The 16,116-nt window shown below is 47.2% G+C and overlaps 1 pseudogene; it reads right to left on the reverse strand.

Moving 5' to 3' along the window:
- Window positions 1-1,656: 1,656 nt before the first annotated feature.
- LOC140421786 (uncharacterized) lies at window positions 1,657-2,556 on the reverse strand (annotated as a pseudogene).
- Between the last annotated feature and the right edge of the window lie 13,560 nt (window positions 2,557-16,116).

Here is a 16,116-nt window from a genome sequence, read left to right on the forward strand (position 1 = left end):
CAATCAGCAGCCGTGAACTTATTGAATGGTGGAGCAGGCTCGAGGGGCCGAGTGGCCTACTCCTGCTCCTAATTCGTATGTTATTACATCCTTTATAATAGATTGTAGCATTTTCCCTCCTACTGATGTCAGGCTAATGGGTCTGTGGTTCCCCGTTTTCTCTCTCCCTCCTTCAATAGTGGGGTTACATTTACCACCTTCCAATCTGCAGGAACCATTCCAAAATCTGGAGAATTTTTGAAAGATGATCACCAATGTATCCACGATCTCTACAGCCACATCTTTCAGCACTCTGGGATGTAGAGCATCAACTTTGTGGGATGTATTAACTTTCAACCCACATGAATTTCTCCAATACTACTTTGTTACTAATACGAATCTCTTTCAGTCCCTATTGCTCACTAGTTCCTTGGTTCCCTTGAGTTTTTGAGAGATTTTCTGTATCTTCCTCCATGAAGACAGACACACATTGTTTAGTTTCTCTGCCATTTCCTTATTCCCCATTATAAACTCTCCTGCCTCTGCCTGGAATGGACCCACATTGGTCTTTGCTGATCTTTTCCTTTTCACATTTCGATAGGAGCTTTTACAGTTCTCCCCAGTTTGCTCTCAGATTCTTTTTTTTGGTTTAGCAGTTTCTTGGTCCTCCTTTGCTGAATTCCAAACAAGTTCCCAATCCTCAGGCTTACTACTGTATTGGCCACTTCAAGAGGCGCTTCCTTTGATCTAATGGGATCTTTAACTTTGATTTGTGTTCCTTAAAGGAATCTAGATTTGCTGTATTCTGGAAAATGAAAGTCACCAAAGGACCATAGGCTGCTCTCCCCTTTGAGAGAGAGAGAGCTTACTGGTGATGACTTACTTGAGGGTTACCAGACTTCAGGTGAGGGGCAATGTTGAGAAGGCAGGGCCTTCATGGATAACCTCTGTACGGGAATTGAACACATGCTGTTGGCGTATCTCCGCATCATGAACCAGCCAACTGAGCTAACTGACCAGCTGGTAAATATGTAACATTTCCTTTAATATTAGCTATTCTCTGTTTCCCAATCCACCTCAAACAACTTGCCACTCTGCAGGGGCTGTTTAGCACAGGGCTAAATCGCTGGCTTTGAAAGCAGACCAAGGCAGGCCAGCAGTACAATTCAATTCCCGTAACAGCCTCCCCGAACAGGTGCCGGAATGTGGCGACTAGGGGCTTTTCACAGTAACTTCATTTGAAGCCTACTTGTGACAATAAGTGATTTTCATTTTATACCCTCGTAGTTTTCTTCTGTAAGGAACACCCAAATAAATTAAACAGGAAAAAACATTTAACCACCACAGTCCATCTCCATGGCAAGGTGGCGTGCTTTGGGGGTTCCAAACAGAAATAGGAACTAAATATCTTCAAACTTACAAATACTCTTTCAGTCTGTGATCCTCGTGAAATTTAGAACCAGGCAATTGCAACAAGTATCAAAGACCATCAGCCCACTGGCGGCAATGTCGTGAGACCAGCCAGTCCAGTAGAAAGAAATCATCTGACCATCTCCATTGACCAACTATCAGAATGAACAAAATGCAGTCCTGGATGTCATTGAAGCAGAAACAATAACAGAATCCAACCCCTGTAATCAATTGTGAATTTGGTGGCGAATCAGCAGGTGCGATGAATCACAGATTTCCTTCCCAGGCTGAGAGCACGAGTGGCCTTTATCCAGTGTGAAGTCGTTGGTGTGTCCACAGGCTGGATGAGTGAATAAATCCTTTCCCACACTGAGAGCAGGTGAACGGCCTCTCCCCAGTGTGAACTCGCTGATGTGACCGTAGGCTGGTTGAAACTCGGAATGCCTTCCCACACTGAGGGCAGATGCATGGCCTCTCCCCAGTGTGAACTTGCTCATGTGACTGCAGGGTGTCTGACCGAGTGAATTTCTTCCCACACTGAGAGCAGGTGTATGGCCTCTCCCCAGTGTGAACTCGCTGGTGTTTCTTCAATATGGATAGCTCAGTAAATCCCTTCCCACAAGCAGAGCAGGTGAATGGCCTCTCTCCAGTATGAACTCGCTGATGTTTCACTAGTACGGATGAAACACGGAATCCCTTCCCACACTGAGAGCAGGTGAATGGCCTCTCCCCAGTGTGAACTCGCTGATGTTTCTTCAGGCTGCATAACTCAGTGAATCTCTTCCCACACTGAGAGCAGATGAACAGTCGCTCCCCAGTGTGAATTAGCTGATGATTCCGCAGGTTGGATGAATCACTGAATCTGTTCCCACATTGAGAGCAGGTGAATGGCTTCTCGCCGGTGTGAATTCGCTGGTGTGCCCGCAGGTTGGATAACACAGCAAATCCCTTTCCACACAGAGCAGGTAAAGGGCCTCTCCCCCATGTGAATGCATCGATGAGCTTCCAGCACAGATGGGGATCTGAATCCCTTCCCACAGTTCCCACATTTCCACGGTTTCTCCATGTTTTGGGTCTCCTTGTGTCTCTCCCGGTCGGACAATCAGTTGAAGCCTCCTGCACAGAACACGTGTACGGTCTCTCCCCGCTGTGAATGGTGTGATGTTTTTTTCAGGCTATGTAACTGGTTAAATGAATGAATGAATGAAAATCACTTATTGTCACAAGTAGGCTTCAATGAAGTTACCGTGAAAAGCCCCTAAGCTCTTTCCACAGTCAGTGCTCTGGAACACTCACTCGGGTGTGTGTGTCTCGGTGCTTTTCCAGTCACATTGATGGTTAAAATATTTTGAAGCCAACAGAACAGACAAATATTTCTCCTTCGAGATTCGAAGGCTGATGATATTCAGGTCCCAAGGAATAGAGTGGCTCCGCCACATCGAGAGGTTACGTTTGAGATTTCTGTCTATAATTCCTCCTCTTCTAATATCCTATAAAAGGAGTTTACAAAATGAGTTTACAAAAGTGTAGGATAGAAATTCAGAATCGACAACTCATTTCTATGGAACATTTTTTCCTCTCTCATTCCCCAATACCTAGTCGCCAAAAACTACCCCATACGTCGTCTTCAGGGAGCGGATTCGGAGGGGCGGAGTGACAGAGCTGTGAGCATTAAGAGACCATTCTTTTAGCCAGACAAATAAATGTGTCAAACTGAGGGAGCAAAGGATGTCAATGTCTTTAAGAGAGAGAGAGACCTGGGCCAAGCTTTCCAGAGTCTGCACCCTCCCTGGATTCACTTCCTTTCCCTTCAGTTGATGCAAGTCACCAATTGAAGGTGAGAATGAGAAAAGAAAGTTTTACTCACAGATGTTGGAGACGGGAGGAGGTATGAAGCTCAAGCTCATTCAGAGTGAGGAGCAGCAGCTTTGCTGGGTCGGAATGAGCAGGTTAACAAGCTCAATTCCAAAGTCCGCAGGCAGACAATGAAGGACCTCTGATTGGCAGGCGGAGAAGAGTCCTTCCGGTCCTCTCAGTTTGCCATTGGTCAATACCCCTGCATGTGGGTCAAAGGGCGGGGCCTCCCCGCACATGCGCACCTACACCGCCCTTTGAACATGCGCAATCCCGGACCTCGGGGTAGATCACCGAGCGGCTTCTCACTGGCGGGAGCAATCAGCCAGTTGCCTTGAAACCTTGTCTGGAGGAGGTGTCGGGGGAGGGGGAACAATGGGGACGGGACTGCGCACTGGAACCCGCAGACGTCACCGTGGAGCAGAGTGATTTGGTATTGGTTGATTCAGGCACGGCTCCGTTGTGACGTCACAATTCGGAAGTTGGACAATGAGTTTCAGACTAAAACTTCCTCCTCATCTGGGAGCTCAGTGTTTCCCCCTTTCCATTTCCTTTCTCATTCTGGGGGGACATTGGTGACTTGCAGCAACTGTAGGAAAGTAAGCGAATCCAGGGAGGGTGCAGACTCTGAAAATCTTGCCCCAGGTCTCTCTCTCTCTTTCTCTCTCTCAAAGATATTGACATCCTTTGGTCCCTCAGCTTGACACATTTATTTGCCTGGCTAAAAGAATGGTCTCTTTCATACTGTTCACATTAAAGTGATTAAGCCATTTATTATTATTTCTTGTCTTCTGATATAGTTCTGTGAATAAGTTCTCTATTTTATTTCAGCACAGAAGGAGTCCATTCAGTCACTTGAGTCCATGCCGACTCTTTGCAGAACAATTCAGGCTGTCACATTTCCTCTCGATATCACCATACCTCTGCAAGTTTATTTCCTTCACGTGCCCTTCTACATTCAGTTTCAAATAATCTTATCGTCTCAACTTGCACCACTAGGTAATGAGTTCCAAGTCATCAGCACTCACTGCTGAAATAAAGTTCTCCCCCACTGCCCCATATGTCTAATCATGGGTTAATATTAGATACAGCAGAGTGAGAATGGAGGGAGTATGTGGGATTGAGATTTACAGCTTTAGGGGAACAAGGGAAGAAAAATATTCCATAGAAACTAGACTTGTCTTCTGAATTTCTGTTTTATTTGACAGTGATGATATTTATAATCTCCTTTTCCAGTACATTAGAAAGTGAGGATTTACAGACAGAAATCTGAAAGTAAATGTTGCATCTGGGTCTGACAAAATCACTCGATTCCTTGGGACCTGAATATGATCGGACTTTGAATCTAGATGTAGAAATGTTTGTCTGTCTCAAGAGATTTTAAAGCACCAAGACACACAGACACCTGGGTAATTGTGTTCCAAGGAACTGACTGGAAAAAGCGTCAACCAATTACTTTGTTTTATAAATTTAGAATACCCAATGATTTTGTCCAATTAAGGGGCAATTTAGTGCGACCGATCCACCTAACCTGCACATCTTTGGGTTGTGGGGGTGAGACCCACGCAGACATGGGGACAATGTGTAACTCCACACAGACAGGGGGCCGGGATCGAACCCGGGTCCTCAGCGCCCTAGGCAGCAGTGCCAACCACTGCACCACCGTGCCGCCCTGATGTTAACCAATTACACAGCCTGAAAAAACATCGCACTATTCAGAGTGGAGAGAAATCCTGCATATTTTTGCTGTGGACGATGCTTCAACTGATTATGAAACCTGGAGAGTCTCAAGGCGAAACCCTGAAAATGTGGGCACTGTGGGAAAGGATTCAGATCCCCATCTGTGCTGAAACTCATCAATGTCGCCACACTGGGGAGAGGCCACTCACCTGCTCTGTGTGTGGGAAGGGATTCACTCAGTCATCCCACCTGCTGCCACATCAAAGAGCTCAAACCGGGGAGAAGCCATTCACCTGCTCTGAATGTGGGAAAGGATTCAGTAATTTATCCACCCTGCAGACACAGTAGTAAATTCACACTCGGGAGAGGCCTTTCAAATGATCTGCATGTGGACAGGGATTCACTAAGTCATTCAGCCAGATGATAGACCAGTGTGTTCACACTGGGGAGAAAGTGTTCACCAGGATGTGGTGTTCACCTGCTCTGCTTGCAGAAAAGGATTCCGTGATTCGTATAGCTTTCTGATTCATCAGCGAGTTCATACCAGGGATAGGATTCACTCAATTATCCAGCAGCTGACACTCCAATGAGAGAGTGTCATTGGAGAGACCGTTCACCTGACTGACTGCGGGAAGGGATTCACTCGGTTATGGGAAGCGACTTTTTGTGGATCATTTCAAAGGAGATGTACTCTCCCAGACTCAAAGAGCATCAGCCCACTGTCAGCAAGGTCGTGAGAACGGCCAGTGCAGCAGAAAGAAACCCTCTAACCATCCCACCTCACCAAGTGTCAGAATGAACATGATTCAGTCCTGGGTGTGATTAACAGCAGCAAAAACAGCAGAATCCAATCCCTGTCATCACTTCTGAACACTCTTCTGTCTCAACAGGATGCATAGCAGAGTGAATCCTTTTCCACAAATAGATCAGATGAACAACCTCTCTCTGCTGGTGTGTCTTCAGGGTGGATGAATCACAGAATCCATTCCCACAATCAGAGCAGGTGAATGGCCTCTGCCCGATGTGGATTCATTGGTGCATCTGCAGTTTGGATAATTGAATAAATCCTTTCTCACACTCAGAGCAGGTGAATGGCCTGTCCCTGTGTGAACCCGCTAGTGTTCCAACATGTTGGATGACCTTCTAAACCTCTTCCCAAGGTCAGAGCAGCTGAACGGTCTCTCCTCAGTGTGAGTGCACTGGTGGGACATCAGTTCTTGAGAACTTTTGAAGCCACTCCCACAGGCAGAGCATTTAAAGGGACTCTCATTGGTGTCAGTGACTTGGTGTATTCACAGGTTAGAAGAACGAGTGAATTGCTTCCCACACACAGTGCAGGTCAAAGGTCACTCCCCGGTGTGAACTCACTGGTGTGCCAGAAAATTGAATGACTCACTGAATCCCTTCCCACACTTTTTGCAGGTGAACTGTCTCTCCCCAGTGTGAACTCGCTAATGTGTCAGAAGGGTGGATGAATGTTTGAATCTCTTCCCACAGTGAGAGCACATGAACGGTTTGTCCCCAGTGTGAGCTCATTTGTGTCTCTGTAAGTGGGAATCCCTTCCCACACACAGAGCAGGTGAATGGCCTCGCCCCAGTGTGACTGTGTTGATGAATTTCCAGCTTCGATGGGGATATGAATCCCTTCCCACAGTCCCCACATTTCCATTGTTTCTCCATGGTGCAAGTGCCCTTGTGTCTCTCAACATTTAATCATTTGTCCACACACATAACACGTGTTGGGTCTTGAACCCAAAAGAGAAAATGCTGGAAAAACTCAGCAGGTCTGGCAGCATCTGGAAGGAGAGAAAAGAGCTGACGTTTCGAGTCCAGGTGGCCCTTTGTTGGGTCTTTCCCTGCACCAATTCTTTATGTTTTCTTCAAGCTGTATAACTGATTAAAGCTCTTTCCACATTCAGTGCACCTGATGTCCTCTGTCCTGCTAGTGGGACAGGACATATCAGCAGAGGTGGTGGCACAGTGGTACACAGTCGGGAGGGAGGGAGTTGTCCTGGGGTCCATTCACTCTGGACCCCATGAAGTCTCATGTCTTCAGGTAAACATGGGCAAGGAATCCTCCTGCTGATTTCCACATACTGTCCAGCCTCAGCTGATGAATGAGTACTTCTCTATGTTAAACACCATCAAGGGCACAGAATGGACTCTGGGTGGGGGACTTCAATGTCCATCACCAAGAGTGGCTCAGTAGTATCATTACTGACCAAGCTGGCCGGGTCCGAAAGGACGTAACTGCTAGACTGGGTCTGTGATAGGTGGTGAGGCAAAAAATTACCAGACCTCATTATCACCAACCTGCAGATGCATCTGTCCATGACAGTCTCGGTAATAGTGATCACTGCACAGTCCTTGTGGAGACAAAGTCCTCTTTTCAGATTGAGGATACCCTCCATCGTGTTGTGTGGCACTACCACCATGCTAAATGGGATAGGCTTTGAACAAATCTAATAACCCAAGACTGGACATCCATGAACGCTGTGGACCATCAGCAGCAGAATTGTACTCAAGCATAATCTGCAACCTCATGGTCCGGCACATCCCCCACTCTACCATTACCAGCAAGCCAGGGGATAAACCCTGGTTCAATGAACAGTACAGGAGGGCAAGCCAGGCGCAACACCAGGCATACCTAAAAATGAGGCATCAACCTAGAAGCCAAACAGCATAAGCAGCAAATAATAGACAGAGCTAAGCAATTCCACAATGAATACATCAGTTCTAAGCTCTTCAGTCCTGCCACATCCAACTGTGAATGGAGGCGGACAATTAAACAACTCACTGGAGGAGGAGGCTCCACAAATATCCCCATTCTCAATGATGGATGAGCCCAGAACATCTGTGCAAAAGACGTTTGTAACAATCGTCAGCCAAACGTGCGAGTAGATGATCCATCTCGATCTATTCTGGAAGTTCCCAGCATCACAGATGTCAGTCTGTAGTACCCTCGGCACGACTATCTCCAGCTGCTTCATCAATTACCTTCCTTCCATCATAAGGTCAGAAGTGGGGATGTTTGCGGATGACTGCACAATGTTCAGCACCATTTGTGACTCCTCAGACACTGAAGTAGTCCACATTCAAATGCACTAAGACCTGGACAATATCCAGACTTGGGCTGACAAGTGACAAGTAACATTTACACCATACAAGTGCCAGGCAATGACCATCTCCAATAAGAGTGAATCAAACTATTCTCCTTTGACATTCAATGGCACTACCATCACAGAATCGGCCAATAATGGGATTGAAAGTTTCAAATCTCCAGGGCCTGATAATCTTCATCCCTGAATACTTAAGGGAGTGCTCCGAGAAATAGTAGATCAATTGGTGGTCATTTTCCAAAATTCTTTGGACCTGGAATGGTTCCTACAGATTGGAGGGTAGCTTATATAACCCCAGTATTCAAAAAGGGAGAGAGAGAGAAAACAGGGAACTACAGACCAGTGAACCTAACCTTGATAGGACGGAAGTTGCTGGAGCCATGGTAGCACAGTGGTTAGCACAGTTGCTTCACAGCTCTAGGGTCCCTGGTTCAATTCCCAGCTTGGGTCACTCTGTACGGAGTCTGCACATTCTCCCCATATCTGAGTGGGTTTCCTCCAGGTTCTCCGGTTTCCTCCCACAATCAAAAGATGTGCAGGTTAGATGGATTGGCCATGTTAAATTGCCCTTAGTGTCCAAAAAGGTTGGGTTGCTGGGTTACGGGGATGGGGTGGAGGCGTGGGGTGCTCTTTCCAGGGGCTGTTGCAGACTCGATGGGCTGAATGGCCTCCTTTTGCACTGTAAATTCTGTGAGTCCATTATCAAGCATTTCATAGCACAGCATTTGGAAAGCAGTGATGCAATCAGACAAAGTCAGCATGGATTTACAAACAAAAATCATGCTTGACATATCTACTAGAATTCTTTGAAGATTTAACTAGTAAAATTGACCAGGCAGAACCATTGGATGTGGTTTATTCAGACTTTCAGAAGGATTTCGACAAGGTCTCCCTGAACAGGTGCTGGAATGTGGCGACTAGGGGCTTTTCACAGTAACTTCATTGAAGCCTCCTTGTGACAGTAAGCGATTATTATTAGAGCCACGGGGCACATATGAACATGACCCGGGTGAGCAGGGGTGGAGGATAGGTGTGGGCCGTGCGCAGTGGGCCCGCAAACCATGTCCACATTTTCTGGGTGTGTCCAGGGCTTGTGGGACTCTGGCAGGGGTTTGGTGACATCATGTCGGAGGTACTGAAGGCAAGAGTTGTCCTGAGTCCAGAGGTAGCGATCTTTGGTGTGTCAGAAGACCAGGGAGTTCAGGGGGTGAGAGGAGGCGTTGCTGGGGAGCTGTTTATGTCAGATGTTGGCTGGGCTTTGGGTGTGTCATTGTTCATTGTGTTAAAATTTATAATATAAATGCCTCAATAAAATATTTAAAAACAAAAGAAAATGTGTCAGGTTTAAACCGCATGTCACTCTCCAGGGAGACAATTAAATGTTTGATCAATTAAATTAAATAAACTAATGTTAACAAACTGATTAGTGCAGCTGCTGCCAGACTTTCCAGCTGTTCTGACACAGCTGCAATGTGAAATAGATCCCAATTACATCCCTTCATTAACTATAACAGAATAATAAACGTTGGGTTGGAATGATGAAAACGGGACGTGTGCGCGGCTTCAACCGATAATGCCGAGTTAGTGGTTTAATGGATGATTGACCAGAGCCCTAATGGGAAACACGGTCAGGTTCTCCCCGTGATTATTTACTCAGTGCCAGTGATGAGATTGCATCACAGCCCCTTTTACAAATATCTCTGAAACTGTGCACCCAGCTTCATTCAAATATCTGCATGTTCATCAGGAGTGTTTTGTTATGCTCTTGACGTAGCATAACTGCTTCCTTGATGTGCACTCTGACAAAGGAAGGTTCAGACTTGGAGATAGCTTTAACACATTTATTACTGTTAACGATTCTCCTACTTGGATTCAACGCTATTGCTAATCCTTCTATGGCTACTCAGACTGACGAACCAGTCTGCTACAATCCACATGGTGGGTGTGATGTTCAATCAACCCTGTGACTGTACCCACTGAGTGTCTGGAAGGAGGAAGATCATGTGTGCTGTGTCCTTATATATGGGTTGGTGTAATGCCCCCCTGTATTAGTGTCACCTCTGTGTGTATCGTGAATGCCCATTGGTCGTGTCCTATCTTACTGGCCTATTGGTTGATTGTCTGTGTGTCATGTCTCTGGTGCTCCCTCTAGTGTCTATCTAGTCTACGTGTATTTACATTAACCCCTTGTGTATTTACAGTGATGGATAGCACCACAAGGAGCATTTCCAGTTCCGTCCAGTTGGTTTCAATGTGGGAAGTTCGAGTTCAGCGCCGTTACTTTTAATGAATCCTCGCCCAAATCAGAAAGGTTACATTGAGTCCAGTTCTGCAGGACAGCGTTCAAAGTCAATGTGAATACATTCAGTGAGAGGTCCAGTTACAGACGGACACATTGAGGAAAATCACGTTTAAATAACCGACATAGTAGGTCCAGTTCATCATGGTTACTTTCACTTTAGTGCCCAGCACAGAATCAATGAAGTGTTACTGCACGGAAGGAGGCCATTTGCTCCATGGTGTCTGAACCGGCTCTCCAAATGAGAATCTTGGTTTAGGGCCATTCCCCTGCCTTTTACCCGCCCCCCTACACATTGTTGTCCATTCCTGCAGAAACGTGGCAGCCTCCACTGTGTCTGAGCTAATTCCACATCAGAAAGAAAGTCCTGAACATGTCCAGTTAATTGTGGTTAACTTGAGCTTGGGAGGAAAGTTCAGCAAGTCTCCGATCCATGTTCAGAAATCAGGTCAGTCCAGAGCCCCAGGGGGGTGGACATTAGTGTGAGCGGATCCAATTCAGTGATAAGAAATCAGTGTGCCGATATCTAATTTAGTTTTATTAACGCGCACCACGCCCATTCAGCAAGTTTAGACATTGTGGGAGGCGGAGATGAACCCGGTTGAATGCAATGTGCACGGCTCCAGTTAAACTGATAGATTGAGTGTGGACAGAGCTGTCAACACAGTGTCCACAATACATTCATATTCTTCTGCTTCTCTTTCTGCATCTGCTCCTTCTTCTTCTCTTCTTCTTGTGGTGTTATGCAACACTGTAAATACACAAGGGGTTATTGTAAATACACTACGACTAATGAAATACGAGAGGGAGCACCAGAGACGTCATGACATGCAGACATATAGCTAATGAACACATAGAGTAGGACACGACCAATGGGCAGTCAAGAAACCCAGAGATGACACTACCACAAGGGGCCATTACACAACCCATATATAAGGACAGGGCACATGCTCTGTCTCTTTTCCACAGGCGGCACTTAGAGAGTAGGACAGGGGCAGATGAACTGAAAATGAAATGAAATTCGCTTATTGTCACAAGTAGGCTTCAAATGAAGTTACTGTGAAAAGCCCCTAGTCGCCACATTCCGGCGCCTGTTCGGGGAGGCTGTTACGGGAATTGAACCGTGCTGCTGGCCTGCCTTGGTCTGCTTTCAAAGCCAGCGATTTAGCCCTGTGCTAAACAGATCAGAAGCATCACACCACCACGTGGCTTAGAGCAGACTGGTTAGTTAGACTGAGTTACGATAGCAAGATTAGCAGGTGAGTCAAACTCACAGGGAACTGTGCTAATGGTTCAATAAATCACATTGAACTTGCTTCAAAGTCTGGAGTATCTTTTGGTCAAAGCTGCATCGAGTTGCAGCATATGTTATCCCAGAGTACATAACACAACACTTCTTATTTAACATTACTGTCTCCTGGAACCTCCGGGTGGTGGGACGGGCACGGCCGTGGCTGGGGGGGGGGGGGGGGGGCGAGGGAGTGAAGGGGGGAGGGTTTCCAGGTTTGGGGGTTGGCGTGGGAAGGACAGTCCAGTCGGCTGGGAACAGCCCGCCATGGTAGGGCGGCGCCTAGGCCACGGCCGCCATTAGGGCAGCCAGGCTGATGGGCACCGGCCCTGGGCGCTGGCTGACCGCAAGCCCCCAGCAGTGCGGTTGGTTGCCGGACCCACCCTCCCGGGGGGGGCGGGTAACCCAGCCAGCGGCACTCACCGGTGGGTAGGTCCAGGGCTTCATCCATTGCATCAGTGAGGACACTGCCATCCATCGATGGCGCTAGCAAGAGGGTCAGGCAACAGGAGACAGGGCACAGAGGGTGCAGCAGGAGTGGGTGTGTGTGGCGCAAGCGTGGCATAACCGGCCAACCAGGGCGGCTATGTAGCCCATGGCATTTGGTTTTAGGGGGGGGGGGGACATGCGCACTGGTTAAACCTGTCGTCTACCCCCCACCCCCTATAGATCATAATGTTTGGGCACCAGCCAGCGATGTTGGCCGCTGTGGTGGGGGCCGCTGTCCTGCCTGCAGCCCTGTGGCAACGTTGGCGCAGGCTGCTCAGAGAGGCGGCTGCTGCAGAGGGACAGGCTGGCGAAGGCCAGATGGCACCCACTTAGGCTGGAGGGCTGCCCACCCGCTAGGGGCAGAAGGAGGAGAACAATGACGGGGGTGGGGCACAGAATGGGGATATCGATGTGGATGGATGGGGGAGGAGGAGGTGGTGCCATGGCGCCGGAGGTGCCCGATGAGGCCTCGGGTCTACTGGCGCCGCATGTCCTTCGAGGACCTGCCACACAGGGCATGCAGGAGGAGACTCTGGATGAGCCGGGAAACTGTATATCTGCCACCTGATGGCACACCTGGCAACGCGTGGAACTGGGGGAGGGCATGCTATCCCAGGGGCCGTCACGGTTATAGTGGCCCTGAACTTTTATGCCACAGGGTCGCTCCAGTCGCCGAGTCGGGACCTGACCGGCATCTCCCAGGGATCGGTACACCGCTGCATTCGAGCAGTGACGAACACCCTGTACCTCATCGCGTACCGCTACATCCAGTTCCCTGTGGACCAGGCCCACCAGAATGCCCAGGCAGCGGGCTTCGCAGCCGTGGCCAAGATACCCATGGTCCAGGGGGCTGTCGATGGGCTTCACGTTGGCATGCGACCACCAGCGGATAATAGGAACGTCTTCATGAACAGGAAGGGGTCCTACTCCATGAACATTCAGATGGTCTGTGACCACCAGATGAAGATCCTGCACATCTGCGCCCAGTATCCAGGCCAATCGTTCATCCCCGCCATGTTTGAGGGACCCCCTCGAGAAAAATTTCTCGCCACACAATTACTAACCTCTGAGCTGAGCGCAGCAGTTTCAGTGTGGATAGCTTCAGTTGAACACAGTTCAATTCGCTGTGGATCTCCTCACTTGTGCTCTGCAGCATTCAGTGTGGTCAAGAGAAGTCACGAGAGCGGGACTGGCAGCCGCTCTCACAGTTATCTGCTCAGCTGACATGGTCCAAGCCAGACACGCTGCTTTCAGTGGATATTGTCCCACTGGACTGCACGTGGATTCAGTGTGGACGGGTCCACTTCAACGCTTAAACAATAGACAAAAGTGTTGAAATTCTGAGCAGGTCAGAAAGTACCTTTGGAGAGGAATGGATTGTATTTTCTTGTCGTGAAGACCCTGCACCAGTTAACTTCAGCCAGTTTGCACTGGGTTACCACAAGAACAGTTCAGCAGGGTTCTCTTCACAGTGAACATGGTTAGATCAGCACATTCAGTCTGGACAGGACTAGCTGTGCTCTGATACACCACACCAACTGGCTCTGTCAGAATATTTACATAGATTGTCTAAACATTACATGTAGATTCTGCCCAACTGCATCCGTGACAGTCCTCACACCGCCACCTTGCTCTTTTCACACTGAGGAAAACATCGTTTAGCATCAGTCAAAGATTTTTAAAATTCCTTTTAGAGGAATGCTGACTGGGTCAGTATTTATTGCACATCCGTCCTGCCCTCCATTGCAGGCGGCAGGCAGGGGTGGGCATTAGTGAATCAGATGGCTTTTACCAGAATCGTTGCTTGGCCATTGTTTGACTTTGAATTCCAGATATTTATTGATTTCTAATTTCACCCCTACCTTGGCTGGATTTGAACCCTGGATTTGCTCTGGGTCACTGGGCCAGTGACAACATCACCGCGTCACTGTCTCCCCAGAGTCTGCCAGCAAAATAATGGATACATCTGGGTTCTAACGCTTGCGTTCCCCTAGGGTATTTGAAATATTATTTTTGTTACTAGTTTTCCCAGGTCACCGACCGCATCTCGTTCCCCACAAGCTGGTGAATCGTTCAGCGCCGTTTCCTCTTCTCGCCATGAAATGGAACCTTTCATCAATATTGTCTGAGATCTGCAGCCTTTCATCGCCGATATATTTATTTCTGTCTCCCATACTCGACGTTCATGTGTTTATTTCTGTGTTAGGCCATCGAATAATAAACCAAATGCCCACCCCAGCTGCTACTTGCTGGATGAGATGAATCCAGTAATGTTGATGGCAGTAAGAGTTCAAATTCAGTGGCGCTGGAGAGAATCTTTCTGTTTTATCCCGACTTAGAGAAGGTGCAACACAGCTGGAGAATTGCAAATGTCAGGCCTTTGTTCAAAAACAAAAGATTTTACGAATAAGCTCAGCAATACAGACCACTCAGTTTAACTTCGGTGCTGCGAAATTCCTGGAAACAATTATTCGAGATAGAATTAGTAGTCACGTGGAAAAATGTCGATTGATTAGAAAGAGGCAGCATGGATTTCTAAAAGGGATAATTGTGTTTAAATGAATTGATTGAGTTTTATGAAGAGGTAACGGCGAGTTCTGGTGAGGGTATCGATATTGAGATGTTGTACATGGACTGTAAAAAGCCATTCGATACAGCGCCAGACACAATACTTGCGAGTAACAGGAAACAGAATAATGGCCACTGGGTATGTTTTAGGCTTCAGGAAGGTGGAGTTCCCCAGGGGTACATATCGCGACTCTTGCTGTTCCTGATGTACATTAATGTTCTCGATCTTGGTGTGCAGGGACAATTTTCATTGTTACGGAGCATTCGGAATTTGGAACATTGTAAGCCTTTAGGGGGCAAAAAGGCACAGACAAGTTGTTGGAGTGGGCAGAAAGGTGTCAGCTGGAGTAGAATGTGGAGAAGTGTATGGTGATGTTTTATATTAGGAAGAAAATGGAGTGAAAATATAAAATAATGAGTGCAACTGTAAAGGGAGGTGTGCAGGAGCAGAGGGTAAAAGGTGTCTATGTGTATAGATCATTGAAGGTGGCAGGAAGGTGGTGAGAGCAGTTCAGAAAGCAGATATCGTCCTGGGCTTTATTAAAAGGAGCATCGTGTTAAACAGCAACGAGTTTATGCTGAACTGATACAAGACACTAGTTAGACCTCAGGCCTACACCACAGATTGCGACCTCATTGGAGAGATCTTTCATGTTAAGCAAAACTACGACAAATATCCTATTTTATTGATCCACAGGAAAAGTGTCACCTCCATCAATATATTTTCTCCCGGCGCCCCGGAAAAGCAATGTCATTATTCTATTGTTTCCGTACAGGAAACAATGCTGGCCGCACGGTACCCATGCTGCCTTAGTGCAATCTATCATTATCGCTCTTAGACCACAGTATTTTCACCAACAACAAATGTGAAACAGCTCCATTTTCAAAACCAAGGACTTAACATGGCAATGGTGTGATTTTAATTACAGCTTAGCCAAGGACACATGTGTAAGGATAGAAATGTCTCTGTTAATTTGGATATTGTCTGGGGAACTTTTCGAATTGGCTTAAATATCAAGGTATGTTGTATTGTCAGTATGTATGTCTAGAGCGTCTATGAAGGTTATGGGCATGAACTAATTTGATCCGTGTATGATAGAACAGGGTTGGATCAGCATCTGGAAGCACTGATCGAAATGATTAGTAACTTGAAGGGATTGAGATAATTTGAATGTCCTTAATGGCCAGCAGAAAGCAGAAAGAACAACACTAAAACTCTTCTAAATTCAGCCTTGTGGAATGGCAAATCTTGCCGAACAAACTCCTTCAAGGTAAGTAATGGTTTAACATGAAGATAAAGAAGACAATTGTTGTCAGGCTCCTTCCCACCAGTATTGCAGATGGAAATGTCCAACATGAAGATGAACTATTCCTGAACTATCGCACTCGGCTCTCAAGGCAATGCGGGATGCACCGTGAATGCTGGAATT

This window comes from Scyliorhinus torazame, chromosome 5, assembly GCF_047496885.1.
Source record: "Scyliorhinus torazame isolate Kashiwa2021f chromosome 5, sScyTor2.1, whole genome shotgun sequence".
Taxonomy (NCBI): Eukaryota; Metazoa; Chordata; class Chondrichthyes; order Carcharhiniformes; family Scyliorhinidae; genus Scyliorhinus; species Scyliorhinus torazame.